Source organism: Delphinus delphis, chromosome 18 (genome assembly GCF_949987515.2).
Source record: "Delphinus delphis chromosome 18, mDelDel1.2, whole genome shotgun sequence".
Taxonomy (NCBI): domain Eukaryota; kingdom Metazoa; phylum Chordata; class Mammalia; order Artiodactyla; family Delphinidae; genus Delphinus; species Delphinus delphis.
This window is the reverse complement of record NC_082700.1, coordinates 68181214-68203887: the sequence shown is the minus strand read 5'-3', so window position 1 is coordinate 68203887 and position 22674 is coordinate 68181214. Positions and strand designations below refer to the sequence as shown.

Genomic DNA, 22674 nt, shown 5'->3' with positions numbered 1-22674 from the left:
ATAAAATCATCCATTCAAATTGTTAGATAAATCCTTTTAATTCTGATGATTACAAAGTAAGACCATTTTATTATTTGTAAAACTATGCTCCCAAACAGAAAGGAGAATAAGCCTTGCACTTCTCCAGGAGCCTTGAAAAAAGGCCAGGGCCAATATAATACATCAGTTCTGATAGCAGTTACTAGACATAATACACCTATCATGGCCATACTAAAAGCTAACAAGAAAAGGGATGAATGGAGAACAATCAAGAATAGTACAGGAGATTAATGAGCAAACAACATTCATTCCTCCAGAGCCACAAACTAAAAAAGAAACACTGAAATTGTTTTTACATTTCAGTTCCTTAGAAAGCTATTAAAAATCTAAAATATTTCAAGCAATGCTACTTTGAAATAAGGATCAACCCAAATCAATCCTCTGTACAGCCCAAAAGCATGGAAAAAGAAGCAACAGCCTAAAAATTTATCTTGGCTTCTCCACTTCTTACCAGTCGAGAATTAACATCTTAAACACCTTCTAAAAAGTTTATGTTTACTTGATTGTAATAAATCTCAAGGGAACTTTGATTAAAAGCAGAGTACAAAATTTATATAAACTACTCATCTATGTAATAACCAGTAGAGAGAAGGAAGGGTGACAGTGACTGTTTTCAGCCCTTAACTTTCAAGCTGAAGCCTCTAGCAAGCTTCTCTCCCTAGACACTTCTTTGCAAAAGAGACCTCTGAGTGCATGAAACAAGACTCAACTCTACTTTTTAACACAGGTAATTCTAAATCATTTGGAGGTGGAGAGGGAACAAAAAACACATAGAAATACCTACAGGAGCAAACATAAGGCAAACAAGAGTCACACCATCTCCTAACTCACATAAAGAAAAACACTTTCTTTATGGAAAGTATTTCTACTGAAGGAAAATACATCATTATCTCTAGGACAAAAATGCTAAGATCAAGCATTACACAACCCTACAATTGTTAATACTCTGTGAGGGGTGGTCCTCATACAGACAGAACAGGCACAAAGACCCACCCCAGTGATTAAAAATTCCATCTGGGAGTCATTCCTTTCCATTAAGGAAGTGTCTTTAGAAAGCTCCTGTTATAATCGCACTACCTAGAAATTAACTCATTTGTGCATGAGCACACAGATTAGTTTATTAGGTTATATAGCTCTCTCTTTAGATGAGTCACTTTTGATAAAAGGAATCAGGAAAAAATTTTAAAACAGGTACCGGGATGGAACTGGCCAAATACGGAAGACCTTATAATAGTAGGGGGTAAGGTCAGTAAGCATATGAAACCAACCAACAAACAAGCACCCTTCTGTAGTGGAAAATTTCAAACATATGCAGAAACAGCTAGAATAGCTTAATAAACCTCTATGGTTCCATCACCCAAGTTCAAAACTTACCCACTTAAAGCCAATCTTGTTTCATCTATAGCCCCACTGATTTGCCCACCTGCTCCAAGACCATTTAGAAGCAAATCCCAGACTTCTTGTTTCATCCATAAACTCAACGACTATGTTTTATTAAGTTTAGCCTAAAGTACTGACACTCATCAAGCTTTTGGCAAAAAAAAAAAAAAAAATCAATCAAAAAATTGCTTTAATATTCAGTCATAATGGTTATCTCCTTTTTATTCCACACATATACTTTGGTTTCTTTGAGCCCTGGAAGGCGGGTGGGGAGAGGTGGGAAGTGGGTAATGGAGCAGAGAGCTGTAAAAGGTTACCTGAAAAACAATCAGTAATCACACACACACACTGCATATTATGCTTTCTATAATTTCTGTTCATTGAAGGATGAGGTCAGAATGAAGTGTTCCTGTTAGTCTGGGTCACAAAAGTAATTCAAGATGCATATAAAAATGCTTATTATCATTCAAGTTCTCTAAATCCATTCAACCATTCAGCCCTTTGCTTTCTGATAAGACTGCCAACAACTATGCCAATTAGTGTCAATTGCGATGTTAGATTTTGTAATATTTGCACCTGCCTACCAGTTGGTTTAGTGGGCAGAAAGAACTGATGGTTACAAGTTTCAGCAACACCAAACCCTAACTGTTTTTGTGTTAACATTTGCAAGTCTACAAATTCACCAATCCACTTTAAAAAAAAAAAAAAAATTTTGCATATTAGCTTCAATAGAAGATTTCTTCTTTTACAGGGAGAGGGCATGTTTAGCCACTACATTATGAACTATAACAGTAATAATAATTTTTAAAATCCTAAAGTTTTATAAGTAGGGACAATGTAATTTATAAGAAACTTAGTGAATTATACATTTACTTCAAAGTTTCACTAATGCTAAATTCACGGATTTCATTTGAACACATGATTAACTTTTTAAAAATCACCTATTCATATTTTGAATGAGATGTTTCTCATTTTAGAACAAGATTTTTGGTGAAAATTTCTCTTTTAGAATTTGTAAGTCAAAAATTAAAGCACATATAAAAGAGCAAAGTATATTTAACATGGAAGAAATCATGAACATCTGGAATTTGATCTTAATGTCTTTCTACTAATTAATGTGTATATTTCATCCTTACTTTTTAAATTTTAAATAATTGTCCCTAATTTAAAAACATGAAATACTTTTGAAATACCCGAAACAAAATACAGTCGTTAATTTATCCTCAGATCAAAATGCTTCACTTTGGTTTATTATAATTAATAACAACACAGTATTTTTTTCAATTTCACAATTGAAGCAAATTGCATGTAGCTGATGAAAGCTACTGGAAGTAATATAGTGGTTAAAGGCAAAGTGCATTACTAAAGAGAAATAAAACTTGCATGTCAATATCTAAAAGTATGGGAGATGTATACAACGTACCACATTCTATCTAGTGTCGTTACTTAAACTGCTGCTTTTCCTCACCAATCTATTCTCCAGCTCCAGCAAGCAGGATAAACGGTCACTTTACCTGCCAAATTTGGCACAAAAAAGGACAAGCAACTTCATTAACAGAACAATGCTTTCAATATGATGTTTTTCCTTTTTCCACCCAGTGCCAAGTAGTAGAACAATTCAAATCAAGAAATCTAAGCAAAATTACCTCCTCTTGTTGAAGTTTTACTGCTTGAATAAGCAAATGATACATACAGAGTGCTAGCAAGAATATCCTCCTGGTAAATTAGTATATTTCTTGTATTGCAGCTTAACTCCAAGCTGGTATGCTAAACTCAACAAAAAAGAAACACCTCTCCACTGAGGTAAAGTTCTTAATGTATGGTGTGGCGTGGTGTGGATATGTAATTTAAAACCCAACGGAATAGATGAAACCTAAAATACTTGATTTAGATCCAACTTTAGGTTGCAACATCCATCAGTGTATCTAAAGTAGTATGTGGAATGAAATGAAACAGATCTTTCTTCAATCTTTGATAAGTTAAACTAATGGAAAACAACACCCACCACCAGCAACCTTGCCAGTCACCACTGCTCTCACACTTCACTGGTGTTTCTGGTAGCCGGCTATAAACAAAATCATAAATTCTTCTAAACTTGCTTTCAAATCTGATCATAAAAACAATAAGCAACAATTCCTCTATTAATCAAGCTGGACCTGTATGATTAAAGAGAGATATTTAAGTTAGTTCTCAAGTAGCCATCATTAGATTTTAAAAGCTAATCATAAGTACTTTTTGTCTAATTGGGTGAATTTGCTAGCCACTCACAAGTTTGTCCATGGCTATTTACAACAGACGATTGTGCTATGTTTAATCTCCAGATGGTTTCCTTACTCTTGTTCCATAAGAAACCATACATTGCACGTCTAAACATACGCAGCATGTTTTATAAAAAGGCAAGTAACAAAATTAGGCAAGCACAATATAAACCCATCATCATGCTGGCATGGCAATAGGCTAAGAGCAAATCCATCCACACAAAATGTACCCAAAGTCATTTGCACTAAATCTTAAAATTTCAAGCAATATCTACCTTTGTGAGATTTAAACACTGAGTTAGAAACAAGAGGCATAATTTATTTTGTAATTCTACCTTAGAAATAAACTGCCTTTAAAAAATAAAACAATACATAGAAAATCCTAAAGATGCCACCAGAAAACTACCAGAACTAATCAATGAATTTGGTAAAGTTGCAGGATACAAAATGTATGCAGAGAAATCTCTTGCATTCCTATACACTAACAATGAAAGATCAGAGAGAGAAATTAAGGAAATAATCCCATTCACCATTGCAACAAAAAGAATAAAATACATAGGAATAAACCTACCTAAGGAGGCAAAAGACCTGTACTTAGAAAACTATAAAACACTGATGAAAGAAATCAAAGATAACATAAACAGATGGAGAGATATACCATGCTCCCAGATTGGACAAATCAATACTGTAAAAATGACTATACTACCCAAAGCAATCTACAGGTTCAATGCAATCCCTATCAAATTACCAAAGGCATTTTTCACAGAACTAGAACAAGAAATTTTACGATTTGTATGGAAACACAAAAGACTCTGAAGAGCCAAAGCAATCTTAAGAAAAACGGAGTTGGAGGAATCAGGCTCCCTGACTTCAGACTATACTACAGAGCTACAGTAATCAGAACAGTATGGTACTGGCACAAAAACAGAAATATAGATCAATGAAAAAGGATAGAAAGCCCAGAGATAAACCCACACACCTTATCTTTGACAAAGGAGGTAAGAATATACAATGGAGAAAAGACAGCCTCTTCAATGAGTGGTGCTGGGAAAAATGGATAGATACATGTAAAAGAATGAAATCAGAACACACCCTAACAGCATACACAAAAATACACTCCTAAATAACATACACAATAATAAACTCCTTAAAGACCTAAATGTAAGGCCAGACACTATAAAACTCTTAGAGGAAAACATAGGGAGAACACTCTATGACATAAATCACAGCAAGATCCTTTCTGACCCACCTCCTAGAGTAAGGGAAATAAAAACAAAAATAAACAAATGGGACCTAATGAAACTTAAAAGCTTTTGCACAGCAAAGGAAACCATAAACAAAATGAAAAGACAACCCTTAGAATGGGAGAAATTATTTGCAAACGAATATTCTGCAACTGACAAAGGATTAATCTCACAAATAGACAAGCAGCTCATGCAGCTCAATATCAAAAAAAACCCAATTCAAAAATGGGCAGAAGACCTAAACAGACATTTCTCCAAAGAAGACATACAGATGGCCAACAAATACATGAAAAGATGCTCAATATCACTAATCATTAGAGAAATGCAAATCAAAACCACAATGAGGTATCGCCTCACACCATTCAGAATGGCCATTGTCAAAAAATCTAGAAACAACAAATGCTGGAGAGAGTGTGGAGAAAAGGGAAACCCTCCTGCACTGCTGGTGGGAATATAAATTGATAGAGCCACTACGGAGAACAGTATGGAGGTTCCTCAAAAAACTAAAAATAGAACTGCCATATGACCCAGCAATCCCACTACTGGGCATGTACCCTGAGAAAACCATAATTCAAACAGACACATGCACCCCAGTGTTCACTGCAGCACTATTTACAATAGCCAGGACATGGAAGTAACCTAAATGTCCATCAACAGATGAATGGATAGAGAAGATGTGGCACATATATACAATGGAATATTACTCAGCCATAAAAAGCAACGAAATTGAGTTATCTGTAGTGAGGTGGATGGACCTGCAGTCTGTCATACAGAGTGAAGTAAGTCAGAAAAGAGAAAAGCAAATACTGTATGCTAACACATATATATGGAATTTTAAAAAGCGGTACTGATGAACCTAGTGGCAGGGCAGGAATAAAGATGCAGACGTAGAGAACAGACTTGAGGGCACAGGCAGGGAGGGGAGGCTGGGATGAAGTGAGAGTAGTATTGACATTTATACGCTACCAAATGTAAAATGGATGGCTAGTGGGAAGCTGCTGCATAGCACAAAGAGATCAACTCGATGCTTTGTGATGACCTAGAGGGATGGGATAGGGAGGGTGGGAGGGAGGCTCAAGAAGGAGGGGATATGGGGATATAGGTATACATATAGCTGATTCACTTTGTTGTACAGCAGAAAGTAACACAACATTGTAAAGCATTTACACTCCAATAAAGATGTGAAAAAGAAAGAAACAGAGGGGAGGGGAGGGGAGGGGAGGGGAGGGGGAGGGGAGGGGGGAGGGGAGGAAGGAAGAGAAAGCAACACTGAAACAGACTAGAAACTCCTAATGGTAATATCCAGATTATGAATGCCCCTTGGTGTTCTTTGCAGCCAAGTTTTTGTCACTTGTTCAGAAAAATGAGTCAAAAATCAAAGAAAGGGAACATGCACTGAGTGGCTAACATCTAGCAGATATTTTAATAAACATTAAACTCACTAAATACTCAGAGTAATCCTACAATGGGGATGTTATTAATCATATTTTATAGATGCCAAATCTGAGGTTCAGGGAAGTTAAAATAACTGCTCAAAGTTCCACGGTTAGCAAAGGAGCATATCCAACCCTAGGTCGATCTGATTACCTCAACTGAGCCAGTTTAGATATTTGTTGGTAAATTCATTTGGAGGGAAAATACAATAACAAAGGTCAATATTTTATTGCAAAGCATGGTCACTGTAATAATTGGTGTGGTAATTCCATGATGTCTGGAGTTTTTAACAACGGGTAGAGTATCCATGGATAAGAGAAAGGCTTTGAAAGAAGGGACAGATCCCCCATAGAGCCAGATCCCACCAGCCCTGCACCTCTAACAGTGAAGATGTGCCTGATAGCGGGGGAAGGCGGAACTGCAGACCCCGTGGGATTGCAAACCACAGCCGGGTCCCAAGGGCAGCAAGAGGGAGGGGAAGGCAACCGCAGTGATTGGCTCACTGAAGAAAATTTCCCAAAGTGAAAGGCGAGAGGCGAAGATTACCTCTGTAACTACTCTCCAGGTATTCTGCGGTGGCCTCAAAAAGGGCTTCATAAAATAAATGAAGAATATAATTCTAAGCAAAGAATATTAGAATCTTAGAATATTAATCGATACCCACAAGCCTTGCCAAAGTATGTGTGTACGTTTTTAGTCTTATTTTTTAAACTTTCCACAAATTTTTCACAGAATAGAAAGCACTGCTTGCAAAGTAAAAGCTACTTTAGATTCTTTTGAAAAGCAAAATGTCTATATTTAAGGGGGAAGGGAGATGGTTTCTTGAGTACCTACTACATGCCAGCCACTGTACTAGAGACTTTACATACATTATCTTATTTGATTTTAACAAAACCCTGGAGACTATTATCCCTATGTTATAGATGAGGAAAATGAAGACTCAGAAAAGATAACTAACTGCTACTGCTTTGACAGTCAGCAGTCTCAGGGCTGGTATTTACACTCAAGTCCATTTGACTCAAGGCCTTTATGCTTTCCTCTGTATGCATTTATATAAAATACTATTGCTGCAGTGGCTCAGAGAGGTTAAGTAACTTTTCCAAAGGTTAAGGACTGTATGTCTTCAAAAACTGTTGTTTTAAATACAATGTTACATTATTGTTTCTCTACCACTCCCTTACCTAGCCCCGAACAAAATCCTGTTGGTAAATGCAGACAGTTAATTTTTACATCATTTTTAAAACCGAAGATAATGGAGGAAGAATATGATTGCCTATGTCCCTGTATCCAGTGTGATGCATGTTTCTTTTTTATAAGACAGCCCAGTCTGAAGAATAGAAAATGGTATAACTGTAACATGTTACTTATTATCTTCAAATACTAGAAGTAGGGTTCCCTAACAAATGGTCTTGCAAATTTATATAAAAAATAATTCACAAATGTTCTGTCCTTTGTATTTGAGATTTTCTATTTCCACCAAGATTTGTAAGAAATAAAACACTGCGAAACCACATAACACTGTACTAAAGATGGAACTATTAAAAGAACTCCTGGAGTAAATCACATCCACAAAATTGTTTAAAATTATAATATTTACATAAATGTAACAAGATATTCCTGAGCCACATTTCCATAATTCTCCCAACACGAGGATTTCCACAATACAGTCACAAGTCACAAAACATATATAATCAAGAACACAGATCAATTCCCAACAGTATGTTGGCCCGAATTTCAGTGAAATCTCTTTCTGACTTATTGTGAGCACGGATCAAAATATTTTTTTTAAGAACTGGTTTTAAGCCTTTGTCTATCTTTTTCACATATCTTCAATGGTGGAACATGCCTGACCTTTGAGTTTTAGAAACTGGCACAGTTATATAGAACTGAGTCTGGTGAATAAGATGGGAAAGATCACTTATGGCTTTCACAAGGCAGAAACATAAGCCTGAGACTCTACAGATTCTTGGATGGAATACTGAAACAAGACACCAAAAGAATTTGTGGGATATGTATTTTTCAGTGTGATGTATGGCTCTGGGACAATTTTAAGCTTCAACAGTCTAATTTAACTTGGTCTTTCCATTAAAGGGAAAGAGGAATACGAAGTTAAAGAGTATCTTTTAGGATTTTTATACAAATCAGGATGTTGGAGCAAGAGAAGCTTTTAGAGATGCAAAACCTGTGCCCATGAGCGAATAGCCCCCAAACCCCCTGAAGCACTTCATCCTAAATACAATGAATGACCAGGATTCTGGGAGAGATTACAACCCCCTGAAATGTAGTTAGAATTGTGGACATGGGCGATAAAAGCTGCCTTGATGATGAAGCATGCCAGACCCTCAGAGGACACACTAACTGGAAAACAGAAGAAAGTGCATTATTTTCAGGGTAAATTCAAGTAGCTCTTCTAATAAAATGTGAAGGTTTATGGATAATTTTTTAGAAAATAGTAGTAGTAGGATACATTTTTTTAAATATATAATTTTACTGTAGAGAATATGTTTTCATTCTTTCAACATATTTACTGAAAGCATACCATGAGCTTACACTGCAGGCAGAGTAAATCAAAATTACAATTACTGTGAATTACAGCAACTCTAGTTGATTAGCTCTGCTTTTGTGGTTAATATTATAAGCTTCTAAATCAAACAACTGCCCTATTAACATATTCAGTACGGGCTTTCACCTTACACTGCATTCAGACTTCGGGTTTAGAGAATTTATTTCACAAGTTTATGCCACATTTTCAGTTCACACCTCTCCTAAGCAAAATATGCAAACACACAGCTGCTCTAATAGTCTGACAGAGCAAGATCTACTCCACAGATCTCTGACTTCCACCAATAACCAGCAATGATACAAAAGGACCCTCGTGAAGAAAGCTATGTTTTCTTAATAATAACAGTTGTATAAACATAAGGTCTTCTCAGTTAAAGGGAAACCAACATCAAAAAGCAGTAAAACATAGAACCCTAAACCCCTCTTTCTTTGAAGAAACCCGTTTGAAGCGAGGTGTTTCTAGTTATGGGTGAATGAAATGAGAATTCAGCTGCAACAAACGGACATCCAGTCCTATGAAGGACTAATTAAATCCATCTGAGAAGCTGCATCTAAAACTGTCTCACATGTTTCAAAGTATGCACCAGTCTGCCTTTTGCAAAGCCATCAAAACCTTCAGCCACAAATGACGCACATCGAGGCTCTACAACAATGCTGTTTTTATGGACTACAAAGCTCCATAAAAGGAATGTTAAGAGTTTACACTATTTCATTACTGAAAAATCAGAGTTAGGGCAGAACATGTTTACTTATCACTATCTGAAATTTCTCTCCGGCTTCCAACTCTAGTTTTGTGGATCTTCTCCAAGACCTCAAAAATAAAACAGGAGATGCATCAGTACTTAAAGTGCTTCATATACTTGTTGAGCAGAAGTGGTTAAAAAAATTAATACAAAATTAACCACAGTTGCACAGTTACCTCTTTCTTTCTGATACATAAAACCAGGATTTTGATGTTCTGTTCAGATCTTGAGTAGTTAATAAAAGCCAGCAGAAGGAGCGCAAAACTTAAAAAACTCATTGGTTTGACAAAATATTCCATTTAGTAACCATTATTTGGCCTATGAAGTGGTAGAAAAAAAGTTACACTCAGAATTTGGAATATTATCCCAACAGAATGAAACAGTCTTAGTGTCTATGTCTATCTTACCAAGCCTTTCAAACCTTCTATAATTGGTTTTGGGGAGCTCATATAATCATATTGAGGAATCACATTTTTTTAAGTTGTATCATAAATACATATATATATTCTTTTTTCTTAAGGAACACTATTAGATGTGACAGTAGGCAACAAGCTCCCTAAATAGGACAAAGTCAATACTTCAATTTTTTTCAATATATTATAGAGATAAAACTAACACCATCTGCCTAATTGCTAAACTTAAGAGTTTCTTCCCATTGCAGAGAGCTCAATATAGAGAGATGGGACTAGCCATCAGGAAACCCAGGGCTTCTGGCTTTGCTCTCTTTGATCACTGAGCAACCCTGGATGAGGCACTCAACCCCCAGGCCTAGTGTGTTCTCTGCTTTTCCACAAGGGGTTGGCCTAGGGGTGCCAAATTCTAATCACTCCTAAAATTCTGTAATTTTTCTTTTTTCTTCAAACATGCACTTATGAAAATACTAAATAAATTCTGTTCGGAAACCTATGTACAGTTTTTCACACCACAGAAACATACTAACCCCCCAGTTCTCTGCTACCTTCTTTGTCCCGAGAAAATTCTGGGCATACCATAGCAATTTAGAAAATTAACTCCAACTCAAAGATGTCAGTTCAGAGGAAATTTCATAGCAGAGAAAAAATTCCTGGAAACAAATACACACTGCTACATTACTGACAGAGAAAAAAAACAGTTTAAAAAGAAATACATCTTTTTTTCTCTAAATACTGGTAATATTAAGTGGGTAGTTTTTTTTTTTTTAGGTAGCAACAAAAAAATTTTAAAGTCATTTGCTCTCTACCAAGAACATGATTTCAACCTCTTAGAGGGTAAATTTAAGGAGCATAGCCAATCTGATTAGTTTCAATTGTGCCCTTAGCAAAAGTTAACCATTAAAGCAGACTCAATATTATACTTGGTCATAGGTAAAAATCAGCACCTTGAATGATACCAAGAGATTAATCAACAGTGGAAACTACAGGTGTAATGACTTCCTGTGAGAAAAAGGAAATAGTGTTAATATGGCATATTATTGTAACAGGAGGGCAACTGGTCCATTCAAATATGTTACCTGCCTACTTAAATTCTGTAACCTATTATTCATATTAGCATTTTACTTTGTCTTTTTCTAAGAGTGAGGAAATCTGAAGTACTGTAAGAATGTATCATTCAACACCTTCTTGTATCCTAACAAATGTTTAGCAGTTTTACAAATCTACACGTATTTCAGTTTTTGGTTTTTCCTCAAAAATGATTAGGTAACATTCTCTAAAAATGTACTTCACACTGATAAAGTTAGAATATAACTCTTAACAGAACAAGTTAACCTCTTAAGTTCAAGTGAACTTTACTAATAACGTCACTGAAAATTTAATGAAATATAAAATTCAAAGAAATATGTTTCAGTGTAAAGATTTTCAAAACTTTCAACCAAAATACGCAGTGGATATTTATCCTGCATTTAACCTACTCATAAAAGTGTTTTGTTTCTTCAAAAGCACACTACTGGTATACTAAGCAACTTTCTTTTTAACAAAAATTAATGTTTTTCAAACCAACTGGTCTCTTGCAAGGAGGTGCACAATAAGACTGCCATCTCCCATCTGCTAAAGGAGGGGCGCAGTCACATGACCTGCTTTCACCACTGGAATGCAGGCGGAAGGATGCTGGCTGAAGCTCTAAGAACCAGTCATGACTCCCTATGCTCATTCTTTTCCTTTGTCAGGGCGACTAGCAACAAGACAGCCTGAGCCTCCTAGTAAGGATGCACCCCAGCAGACACACAAAGGACATCTAACATGTGTAAGAAACAAACTTTTGGTGTTTTAAGCCCCTGCAATATTAGGGTGATTGTTACTTGCAGGATATCCTACCCAACTCCGAATGATAAATGAAGCTGTGTTTTGAGTCACGTTACATCAGTAATGTGGGTTTTTCTTCTTTCCACCAAAGTCCTATGCGAGGAAAAAAAAAAAAAACTAATGGTATATTAAGATTCATTTGAATCTGTACCTAATGTCAGTAACGTTAAATTGATCCTTTAGAAAATGATCTTTTACAAAACATCTGATCTGCTCATTCCTAGCTCTAGTGGCAGACTAAAGCTTGACAATTAAAACTCAGTTTGCAAATCAAAAATTGACTTTTACTGCTAATAACATTTAATTAACCAAAAAGATTTTTCAGCCTATTTACTGCACAGATGAGTACTGTATTTACAAAAAGAATAAAACTGATTATTTTTTAACGTCAAACCCAACTTTCTGCACTGTGTTCAAGTTCTAGAGTGTGGAGGACACCACATTCACTGCAAGCAAGCTGTCACCACTCAGCTCATTCTCCCATACGTCCCACAGTCCCACCGTCCCACCGTAGAAGGCGTTCCTCCCTCCCCCTTTTCCTCTCTTCTCCCCCCTCCCTCCCTTTCTTCTTCCCCTCCTCCCACCCCCCTCACTCAACAAATACTTCCTGAGAAGTACAAGGCATAAACAACAAGACAAGGTCCCCATCCTTATAAAGCTTATATTTTAGTGTGAAGAGATGGAAATTAATCAAGTGAGCAAAGAAATAAAGAAAATACAAAGTTTATGATAAATGCAGTGAAGGAATTAAACACTATCATATGATAGCAAGTAACTAAGGGGTCACTTTAGAGACCTAAGATCTGTTCCTGCTCCTCAGGTAAAAACAACAATGAAGACAAAACAAAACAGTAACCATAACCAAAAAACCTCTCAACTTCCCCAGAAACAGTAAGAGAATCTGATTTCAAACATGAGTTTACTAAAAATATGACACAAATTTATTCATTCATAAAGTGATCAAGGTACAGAGTCTATTAATTCTCACAAGATACCAATGTAAGCACAATTCAGGCTTTCTAAAAATCTGTCAATCAACAGTATTCTCTAGACCATACTTGTAAACTGCTCTGATAAGAGATGGCTAGAATAACAAACAACTCAGAACATTAGTACCACACAATAAATGCTGTGTAGCTGACTCTACATTTTAAATCTCTCTACTATCCATCCATTTTTCTCCCACTGCCATAATAACCATAGTTGAGGTTACTAGTACCTCCTACTTGCATTCTGCCTGAGTAGATGCTAACAGGTCTCCTTCACTCTGCCCTCCTCCAAGCTATTCTGCATAATGCAGGCAGATTGATCTTTCTCGCAGGCAACTCTGATCAGTTTCCTGAGGGAAGGCATCCTCTGGTTCTCCCTGCCCTCCAGATAAATCCAGACCATTGAACACGGCTCACAGATTTCCACATCGTCAGGTCTCTGCTTGCTTCATTACGGCCTTTTCCTTCACATATCTCCTCTCACCACCCTCCCTCCCTGCCACCAGGTCCCCTACCTTCAAGCTTTCCACATCCCAGCCGCATATCAATGCTTCCAGTTCCTCAGACACCTCACACAATCTTTTAGCCCTTTTTATACTTTGTACATCTGTTTTCAAACTCTGACCCCCGCCTAGCCCACCCTCCACCCACCTTCTGTAGGACTCAGCTTGGCCTTTATTTCCGCCCTAAGGCTGCACACAGCCGCCTCCGCTTCCAGGTTAGGGCTCCCCCAGCTGTTCTCTGCAGTGCCCGCCTCCTCCTGTCATCACTCACTCATTGTTCTACCTGACACAGCCTTTGTCCTTGCCACTCTCCACAGGTGACAAATTCTACAAGGAGTCAGACATCATCTCTCCTGATTATTACTGATTCTCCAGGACCTATGTCATTTGAGGTACTTAATAAATAGCTATTAAACTATGTTACAACTAAATGATAAACATATAGTGGCTACAAATACATTGAAATTCATCTAATGGTCGAGTCACTCAGCAAAGGCACTTTAACTGTTTGCTTCACCATTCATTGTATTCATAAATAAGTTTGAGGGGCCAAAAATATTAGGCCAAAATGAATAAAATAACTTCCAATAAATTTTTGTGGTAGAAATTTTACCCATAACAGACTACTAGACTACTATGGATTATTTATAAGGGCTTATAAAATTGAACTGAACTCAACCTGAATATCTGATGTCAACATTCAAAGTTCTATTCCAAATAAAATTCTTCAGAAAGTGGCTGAAACCAGGCGATAACACAAAAAATCACTTGAAGTCTTAATTATAGTATTTGCCAACCCTAATATGATAACAACTGATACCATTTAGTGATTTTCATTTCCAAAGTAGCTGGCTTTTATAACTTTTTTTTTCTTCATTCAGTCACATAAGAAGTTACTTGACTCTTGAGCACACCATGACTGCGTCATTCAAGAGGGTACAGGGCAACTGTGTACCCAATCAGACAAGCAGTTTTCCAGATTACATGAGCAGAGCCTCACCTCTTTATGAAATGCAGTCCTATGGTTCAAAAGAGCATTACCAGACCCACTGAACAAGGTGGCATTTAAAAAGTAAACAGATCAAGCTGTGCAAGGTTACTCTTCAGACTTGATTCTTCTACAACCTCGTTTATCTGAACCCTTCCTATCAGACATCAAGCTGATCTGGATGAGTTCGCTTTGAAAGGATATTCTTGGGAGTTCCCTGGTGGTCTAGTGGTTGGGACTTGGCGCTTTCACCGCTGTGGCCTGGGGTTCAATCCCTGGTTGGGGAACTGAGATCCCGCAAGCCACGCAGAGCAGCCCACACCGCCCCCCTCCCCCGCCAAAAAAGAAAGGATATTCTTTAGCCTGAAGTAAAGAAGTCACATTGAAAAGCAAGTTAGTTTTGGACCTTCTTCCTGAAACCAAGAGGAAGGGAGAATAATTCCATTCTACCAGTGATGTTTCAGGACCAATGAAGTTACTACGAATTCTGGGACACTGAGCAAAACTTCTGGAATGAGCTCTCACTACCTTTTGCTATTTAGCAAAACATACACGTCTCTAACTCTTCTATGTAGTCATCTCTCTGGCTAGTTTATAGACCTAAAGAAGGAAAAATGAGAGGCTACTGGAGGGGTGTTCAAATCTACTCTGACTCAACTTCTTTTCTCCCACCCATGGTACAGTCCATTCTTTGCTTTTTCCAGTTTCTTAATTCAGATTAGATCAACCTCTTAACACAGCCTATTAAGTGATCTCCAGCAACTACCTCCAAGTTCAGTGTGCTAGCTAAAGGAGTTCCAGTAATTGCACTTGAGGTACTTATATGTGTAACACCAGGGTTCTTTATTCAATGAGCCAGCTGCCCATCTACCTCCCTGGATGGCCCAAGCATTGCAGAAGTTTCGTGGTAGGTGACTAAAATTCCATTATTTCAACAGTCTCATATCGTCCAGACCCTTCCACTGCAAAGTTTTGAAACCCCCTTTTTTTGGGGGGAGGGGATATTCGGTAATACATATACAGGGTTCAAAATTCAAAAAGTACTAACAAGACATCTATTAATAGTATATGGTATGTATCCTTCTTACTTCTGTCATGGGGTCAGCCATCCAGCTCCCAATTCAAAGGCAACCACAATTATTAGTTTCTTGTGGTTCCTTCCAAAGATATTTTATACACATAACAAGCATAAACATATACATTATTTTTTACACAAATAAAGGTATACTGCTTCTGTCACTTAATATATCAGCACATACGGAACATTCAAATCCTTTTTAATGGCTATACAGTAGTTCAAGAATATGGATGTACTTACACACACTGTAAGTATGTACTATACTTATTTAATTATCCCATTTTGATGGGCATTTCAGTTGTCTCCAGTCTCCTGCTGTTAAACACCATATACTGCTATGAACATACTTGTGTACCTCCCACATGTGAATATATCCTGTAGTATAAATTCACTGTCAAATTGTTCTCCATGGAGGCTTTTATCAATTTATACACCTACCAATAATATATGTGGGCCTATTTTCCTACAACCTAATAAAATTAGAAATTATCAAAATTTTCATGTTTGTCAAAATGTAGGTGAAAAACAGTATTTTAACTTGAATTTCTCTGTATAGTTTAGCACATTTTGTCATTGTGCAGAAGCCATTTATATTTCCTTTGCTACAAATCATCTTTGAACATTTTTTGCCTGGGTGGTTCGTCTTTTTCATATTGATTTGTAAGAGTTCTTTATACACTAAGAACACTCCCCTTTTGTCACTAAAATAAGCTACAAACTTTCCCTCTGGTCTGCTGACTTCTGTATTGGCTTTACTTATGATGGTTTTATAGTTTTAGCAGAAAAATTTAACTTTTTTTTTTTAGCATTACCTTGACTTATCTTCTCAGTAATTTTTTTCTCAAATGGACAAGTAATTTTATCAGGAAAACAAATGTTTTTGCCAAAGTGAAAGAATTCCATTTTTATACATTATATGTTTCCATTAAAAAAATCCATTAACAGAAAATATTTTCCTCAAATAGGATAATATTTTTTGTTGTTTTGTCTAGGACAGCTTTAAAAACAGGGGGGAAAAAGGTCCAAGTGAAAAAATTACCTAATAAGAGAAGTAGATAACATGATCATAACACTGAATTACTGTCACAAGAAAAAAAAATTAAATAAGTATTTTAAATATAAAATTTTGCATAACTTTGAAAACTTGCTTCAATTTTCTACCATTTATCATGCACTATAAGTAAATTTTCTAAATAGGATTATAGTCTTTTATTATAAGCCTCTAACAGTACTATGGTATTCATTTTATTATTATTATTTTTGCCGCTCCGTGTGGCATGTGGGATATTAGCTTCCCAACCAAGGATTGAACCCTTGCCTCCTGCAGTAAAAGTGCGGAGTCCTAACCACTGGACCGCTGGGGAATTCCCCACTCTGGCATTCATTTTAAAATGCTACTACAAAAATGTTCTTTTCTTTTTCTGTTTGCCTACTGTACACTTAAGCCATAGATAAATTTTTATTAAAAAGTCTACCATAGATATAAATGTAATAGTTATCTGACTTTGTTTGCTATTGTCCTTTTTATGTTCAAGAATAAGAGTCTATTCTAAAAATTGACCATAGAGGCAAAGGGACAGATATAATAATGTTTTTTCCCTAAGAAGGGTATTTGAAAATTATTTCTTTAGAAGAACAACCAAGATTCTTACCATGTCCCTATACAAATTCCAGTAACTGCATGATTTAGCATTACTCTCTACAAATGGGATAAAAGAAACAGATTATGACGTATAATGCAGGTATAAACTCTACTGAAGATACATTTAAGGTTCTTTTCATTAATATTTGAAAACATAAAGAAAATGTTAATTTGTACACAAGATTATTTATTGGTATACGTTAAGTTCATTTAATTCTTCATCTTTATGAAAATGTTACACAAAAATACTTAAATAGCTCTACTTAAAACCACAATTTCAAAATGTTCTCTGAATATCAAAACAAACTCTGGTGGAATGTTTTCTTAGTCAAGAAATCTAGAACAAAATGCATGGTGGTAGAACAAATGGGAAAGGGTTGGCTATATTAGAGAAAGAAAAACCTCAAACAATGCGTATATAATTATTTCTTATAATGCATCCATATGTAATTATTATTTTTTATTCTTATGTTCATCACCATATCCTTTCTTTGAGAAGAAAAATATAGGTTGGTAATTTCAATGATATGACTACTACAAAACATTTCCCTCCCTCCACCACAAGCATCTAAAGTTGAGACAACTTTACATCAACCAAAATGAACGTTATTGAAACAAAATGAAAGCACAAACAAAACCTTTTAGATGCAAAAAATCTTACCTATTTCAAACCTTGTATGGCTCTAAAAAATTATTACTTACTTGGACAAGACTGTAAAATCACCACTAAAAATCAATATTTTGAATTTTAACATAATTTGAAAAATACGTTAACATCTACAAGAGGTAATAAGATACTAAAAATGCTTTCTGACAGTTACTCTTACCCAGTATCTCTAATTGTATATTTTGTAAAACTGTACATTGTGTGTGTAATACTGTGTGATTCATTCATGTCCTTGCAATGCCTTCCATGCTTCCTTTAAATGGTATGACTTGAGCCTCAATGTTCAACAATCACAAAGAAAATTCCTCTCATCATGTGACAAAACTGTTCTGGCTAGAAGTAAGTGTATTATTCCTTATATTAACAAAGATTTATCCACGTCTGACAGAGCTAATTTTCCATGTCAGTGCTACTATTTCTCAGAATTTTCTCTAGCAAAACTACTTTGTAAAGTTAGATACAGAGAGGTACTAGTTCACAGGCCTTGGAATCATACTGACCTGCGTTTAATCTTAGATTCTACACTCCCAAGCTGTGTGACCTCAGCTACCTTACTTAGTATTTCTGAACCTCAGTTTCCAACTCTTCTGTAAACTAAGGCTAATAACGTCTACCTTGTGGCTTACCACTATCCCATTTAGAACAACATATGTAAAGTGTTTACCACAGTGCTTGAGACAAGGAACATACTCAATAGAACAGACCACAGTAATCAGTTGCCTCATGAAAATACCTTTGAATAGGCTAAAGTAAGTATCAAAACCAATACTACAACTACAATAAGACAGGGAAATCCTTTTCTCACTCTACTATTTCTGGAAAATAACAATAAAGAAAAATACTCCCATAATAAAAAACTAAAATTATCTATAAAAGATGTCTGATTTTTCAACAAGCTTTGCTCTCCCATGCCACCATGTCCCAATGTTTTTCCTCACCTTCTTATACTCTGATTTAGAGGCAAGTTCTGGCTTATGTATAAATCATGTTCTAAATGGCTATTCATTAGTCATCTCTGCCATCTAGAACTTCATCTCCTCCTACATCTTTTCTTTCCCCCAGGCAGCTGAGTCCTTAGCTCTCTCTTTCTCACGGATTTAATTACTAATTAGTTGAAGGCACCTCCATTAAAGCATTTATCTCTGTATTTTAATCACTTTCAAGTCTCCTTCACCATCATAAGCAGAGACTGTTTACGTGGATATCTCTAAGGTAAACTGCCATTAATTCATCTTTTTTCCCCCCCAACGCAATACCATGTTCATATTAGCAAATTTTCACTGCTTCCTTGGGATGGATATCTAGATGTAGAATTACTAGACTGGAGAATATCAATGTTATCAAATTATTTTCAGAAAGGGTAAACAAACATATACTATTTAATTTGTCTTTTAGTTGCTGACATCTAGCCCGATAACTATTATTTGGAAAGATTATTATTTGAAATATTATTTAAAAGGTAAAATATATCCACCACAGTAACAAGGATATAAGTAAGTCTAAAAATACTTACTTAAATATTCATGATAAAATACTCATGAGAGAACTGAGTCAAGGTTCTGGATAACCCAGATGTTTAACCTTTTGAGGAAATGCGAGATTGTTTTCCAAAGTGGTTGTACCATTTTACACTCCCACCAACGGTGTATGAGGGCTCCAATTTCTCTACATCTTCATCAGTATTTGTTATTATCTGACTTTCTTATTATAGCCATTCTAGTGGGTGTGAGGTGATATCTCATTGTGGTTTTGACCTGCATTTCCCTGACGACTAATGATTTTGAGCACCTGTGCATTTGCTTATTGGCAACTGGATATTTTCTTTCAGAAATGTCTGTTTAGGTTCTTTGCCTATTTTTGTATTGGGTTGTCTTTATTATTAAGTTTTAAGTGTTCTTTAAGTACTTTAAATACAAGTGCTTCACTGGATATATGATTTGCAAATATTTTTTCCCATTCTGTGGTTTGTCTTTTCAATTTCTTGTTAGTATCCTTTGAAGCAAAGTTTTAAATTTTGACAAAGATCAATTTATCTATTTTTTTCTTTTATTGCTTATGCTTTTGGTGTCAAATCTAAGAAACCAATGCCACATGCAAGGTCATGAAGATGTACCCCTATGTTTTCTTCTAAGTTTTGTTGCTCTATTTACATCATTTATCCATTTGGGGTTAATGTTTTTTTTGGGGGGGGGGCGCTGTGTTGGGTCTTAGTTGCACCACGCAGAATATTCATTGAAGCATGCGGGATCTTTTGTTGCGGCATGCAGGCTTCTACCTAGTTGTGGCATGCGAGTTTTCTCTTCTCTAGTTGTGGAGTGCGGGCTCCAGAGCACATGGGCTCTTTAGTTTGTGGCACGCGGGCTCTCTCGTTGAGGTGCGCGAGCTCAGTAGTTGTGGAGCGCAGGTTCAGCTGCCCCGTGGCATGTGGGATCTTAGTCCCCCAACCAGGGATTGAACCCGCATCCCCCGCATTGGAAGGCGGATTCTTTACCACTGGACCACTAGGGAAGTCCCTTGGGTTAATTTTTTTATATTAACTCACTACGGCGTAGGGACCCAACTTCATTTTTCTACATATGGATACCCAATTGTTCCAGCACCATTTGTTGAAAAGATTATACTTTCCCCACTGAATTATTTTGGCACCTTCGTCAAAAATCACTTGACCATACACATATGGATTTGCTTCTGGATTCTCATTTTTATTCTATTGATCTGTATGTTTCTTTACGCAAATACTACACTGTCTTGATTTCAAGACTATTTTGTAATAAGTTTTGAAAGGGGGAACTAAGTTCTCCAACTTTGTTCTTTTTTTCAAGATTATTTTGGCTATTCTGGACTTCTTACATTTCTATTTGAATGTTAAGAGTATCACCTTGCCAATTTCTGACAAAAATAAAGCCTGGATTCTGATAGGAATTACACTGAATCTGTAGACCAATTTGGGAAGCACTGCCATCTTAATATTTAGTCATTTAATTCATGAATATGAAATGTTCTCTATTTATTTGGATCTGATTTTTCAATAGTTTGTAGTTTTCACAGTATAGGTTTTGCATTTCTTTTGTTAAATTTACTCCTAAGTATTTTATTCTTTTGATGCTCTTGTTAATGAAATGGTTTCCATAATTTTATTTTTGGATGGTTCACTGAAAGTGCATAGAAATACACTTGATTTTTATATATTTATTTTGTATCCTGTACCCTTGCTAAATTTGTTTACTATTTATAGTAGTTTCTTAATGGGTTTCGTAGAATTTTCGACATACAACAACATATACTCTGCATATTTTATAATATTCAGCAATTATAGTTGGTTTGCTGCTGTTCCAGAAGTGAATCTTTGCCCTTTAACTTTTTTTTTTTTTTAATTTATTTTTGGCTGCCCTGGGTCTTTGTTGCTGTGCACAGGCTTTCTCTCTAGCTGCTGAGAGCAGGGGCTACTCTTCGTTGCGGTGCGTGGGCTTCTCATTGCGGTGGCTTCTCTTGTTGTGGTACATGGGCTCTAGGCATGCGGGCTTCAGTAGTTGTGGCGCACGGGCTCACAAGTTGTGGCTCGCGGGCTCTAGAGTGCAGGCTCATCAGTTGTGGCGCACGGGCTTAGCTGCTCCACGGCATGTGGGATCTTCCAGGGCCAGGGATTGAACCCATGTCCCCTGCATTGGCAGGCAGATTCTTAACCACTGTGCCACCAGGGAAGTCCCACCATTTAACTTCTAATATAAATTTTACCCATACAAAACTTACTTGAAGTTGAAAGAATGAAAGGATTGTGACTGTAGTTTAAAATGGTAGCAAACTTTTATGCCTACCAAAAAGTTACCTTTTGACCTTTCTATAAGAAGCAGAAAAAAAAGAAAAAAAAATATTTAGGAAAATAAACTGAGTTTTTTAAAAAACCAAAGTATTATTTTCCTTGACCTTAATAATAAATGTTATTTTAGATCATTTAGATTTTTCTTCATAACCATTAGCACAAAAATTACATTGATATGCCAAAATTCAATAGTCTAAAGATTCTGATTATTCTTAAGAAGCAGTTTACAAGGTCCGTAGAAAAATGTCTATCAGGGCTTCCCTGGTGGCGCAGTGGTTGAGAGTCCACCTGCCGATGCAGGGGACATGGGTTCGTACCCTGGTCCGGGAAGATCCCACATGCCGCGGAGCGGCTGGGCCCGTGAGCCATGGCCGCTGAGCCTGCGCGTCTGGAGCCTGTGAGAGGCCCGCGTACCGCAAAGAAAGAAAAATGTCTATCAGTGGATCACTGTAACAAAGAATATCTAATTCAATATCGAGGATCATATATAACTTTTTTCTAGTTTATTAGTAGTTAACATGAAATATTGGACAAAAAATTTTTTCCAGTGCATGTACAGTGCTCATTTTTTCATCCTTGGGAAGGCCAAATTCCTAAGCTAATTTTCTTCACATCAAGAGTACTCTGACATTTTTCTTCAAAGTGAATTGTCTTCAATATGAATTTAGTCCATCATCTTTAAGATAAACACATTATTCTTTTCTTTTATCCTGAACTATTTTGAGCAGTTTTGTGTTATGCAGAATAAAAGAGAAGTGGAAAACATCTTGGGAATCCAGAAGGGAATCATGAAAATATTATAGATAAAAAATCAATTTATTTTTTACATTTATGAGTTTATCATTTTAATAAGCTACATAATATTTCAACTTTGTATTTACCAGGTCGTATACTTCTTAATTCTGCTATTCATTCTGACACTTGTATTCAGTTAGAATAAAAACCTAGAACACATAAAATACTTTACCTTCTACTGCTTCTTCATTGCTTTCTTTATTTCCCCAAATTTTCATCCTCCCTACTTTAAAACTTTTTTCACTAAAATACT

At 36.2% G+C, this 22674-nt stretch overlaps 1 protein-coding gene across 2 annotated transcripts in view; it reads right to left on the bottom strand.

The window, feature by feature from the left end:
* PCCA (propionyl-CoA carboxylase subunit alpha) overlaps positions 1–22674 on the bottom strand; it is a 355728-nt gene that overhangs the window by 97127 nt on the left and 235927 nt on the right. The window lies entirely within an intron of this gene.